At 35.5% G+C, this 2,566-nt stretch overlaps 1 long non-coding RNA gene across 1 annotated transcript; it reads right to left on the minus strand.

The window, feature by feature from the left end:
* Positions 1–205: 205 nt before the first annotated feature.
* Positions 206–1,442, minus strand: LOC108676830. The gene is made up of 3 exons (XR_001931194.2): positions 1,268–1,442; positions 745–777; positions 206–264 (listed from the first exon to the last, which is right to left on the minus strand). It is a non-coding gene; the product is annotated as an uncharacterized LOC108676830 (long non-coding RNA).
* Between the last annotated feature and the right edge of the window lie 1,124 nt (positions 1,443–2,566).

Raw genomic sequence — 2,566 nt, forward strand, 5'->3', positions numbered from 1 at the left:
TATGGCCATTCTCAATGATCTTCCTCTTTAAACTTCCCAGGTGGATGAACCGAATTTCTTATTCAGCTCCTGCTCCTGCGTAAAGTTGCCGAGGAGGTAGATTTCAACAATGCCTGTGATCCTGCGGATAGCTTCATCTAAGGTATTATAAAAGGTGGCCCAGTGGTTACAGTTTAGAGTACCAAGATTGGCGCAGAGAGGCGCAACAGGAGTCATGGAGCACGAGCGGAACGCAGGAGGGTACGTCATTGATGGTACAATTATCTGAAAAGATAATTTCCATGCATAGTTTAACTCAATGAGACCACATAGCTGTGTAGTATGTATTCTTCTAGAATCAAAAAATATATACTATATAAAATATAGTATAATTAATGTTACAATTCATAGCAATATTACACGTTTAAGGGAGGCCTTATAGGGGTTACATATTTTTTTAATTGATAAAATGATTACTGCCTAACAAAAAATTATTTGGCAGCAGCCGCCACACGCATGCCACCCCTCGGCGCAGAGCGGTACTTGCAACAGACGGGAGCCAAGAGGTTCACTTACTAAATGCCGTGAACTGAGTGAAAGTACAAATACTATAAATGTCGTCCAAAAATAGAATGTATCAACAAATATTGTCAACTTAATGCGTAACTTTAAAATTGGAGTCATGGTTTGAGCGATGAGGTTTTGACGCTGTTGGTACACATATTGATCGTTATCAAGAGGGGTAAATTTTACCGTTAAACTTACCGTCGTTGATGGTACAGTTGAGCTGGACGCTCCCTGAAACAGAAATTAACTTGAGAATTACTTTATCGTTAAATTTTAAACTGTTACGAACTCCTACGTAATTTGAGTGTTCTTATTTTACATCATTCATCTAAATTCTAAACGTAATCGTTGTTTGTTTAATTTTTAGTACATTCTCTAAGTTAAAACAAATGCTAACAGCCAAGAAGAAAATAAACTCAAATACCTAGTTAGGATTATTCCATGTGAGAAAGATGCTACTGACCTTATAACTTTATGAATAAACACTTATATACATCTAAAGATACATGAAACATTCAATCAGGGACAGAACATCAAATGTAATCAGCCAGTAACATAATTCATCATAACTAAATTTTTTTTACAACTGCGAATACTAAAAAGCTAGTATAGAAACACATTCGAAGTTTTATATTTTTTCTGTATCAACAGAGTATCTGAGAGAAAAATGTGTATATTCCTTCATAGAATGGGAATTTGAATTAATTTGTGCTTCACTCACCCCGAGGAGGAGCATGTACAACAGTAGCAGCATCTTGCCTATAATTATAGAACTAAATGCCTTATTAACTTCAAGTCGGATCACAAAATTTTCACTGAAAAAGAAAAAGTCGCTTAGTTTCATCTTTACCTATGCGATTTGTCGCCTGCATAATTTCAAAGCCGCCATAAGTCTAACAAATCAGATTGTCTGTGACTTTTCTAGAATCTCGCTACTAATTATTACTGTCACTCGTATGAAGGAATCGCAAATTAATTAGAAATTTAAAAGCAAAGAAAAATCACAAAGGTTCATAATAACTTAATAATTAATAACTAATAACGTTTCGGAGTCCAGCTACATCGCCACTTAGAAAAACTCTAGAATGCAGATAAAATCACAAGTTAGTACAATTGAAATTCAACGAACCGAAATTAATACCTAAATTTCCAACAAAAGGCAGAGCTCAAGAAACAACTGTAAAACCTGTCTATTCGCAATCTCAAGTGGATAGGAGCTAAAAGCTGAATTGAAACTAGGCCTTTGTTAAAAAAAACATAGGCCCAGTATTTTTTAGTAATGGTCCATAAAACAAACGAGACCTCAATGGGACCACATTAATCGGACATTACCTTACAAATGTCTACTTGTATAAATATTTCAACCTCCTTAAACCTCACAAGTTTCAATAGAATTTCCTACTTGTTCTCGACTGTATTAAGATATAAATTCCCATAATGATAGGTACAAAATAAATTTTAACGCTTTTTCGTCCGGTTCAAATGAAATCTCATGGAGACCTTGTTGACGGAAGAAGGAATAATGAATATGATCATCGTCTTAGTTAGTGTTTGCAAGGCCAGACTATTAAACAAATTGCGAACGAGGCGAGTGCTTGATTTTTTCGCTTCATGATCGATCGCAAAGAGATATATAAATTATTATTAATTCCCAGATAATTCTGAGTCATTCGCCAAAAATTCGCCATCAGATCCAAGATGTTGGATGGCGAGCCCCAAGCCCATCAAGATGTTGGAGCAAGATGCCCCAAGCCTGCACCAGCATCATCATGCGGTGCCTAAATGCTAGTGGCGATAGCTACTCGTATCATTAAGGACGAGATTCGAGTTACCAATTCACACATCACAAGATTTTTCCGGAAATTAAAATTATTTCAGGGTTGTTTTTGGTTTTAATTCTTAAGTTCTATCGGTAGTACTAAATGATAGTATTTACTCAATGTCATTCAAAATTCTCAATTTCAGGCGTTGAAAAACCTTTCTATTACTTGAAACTTGAAAATGTGTTTTCGCAACGTAT

This window comes from Hyalella azteca, unplaced genomic scaffold (genome assembly GCF_000764305.2).
Source record: "Hyalella azteca isolate HAZT.00-mixed unplaced genomic scaffold, Hazt_2.0.2 contig1220, whole genome shotgun sequence".
Lineage (NCBI taxonomy): Eukaryota > Metazoa > Arthropoda > Malacostraca > Amphipoda > Hyalellidae > Hyalella > Hyalella azteca.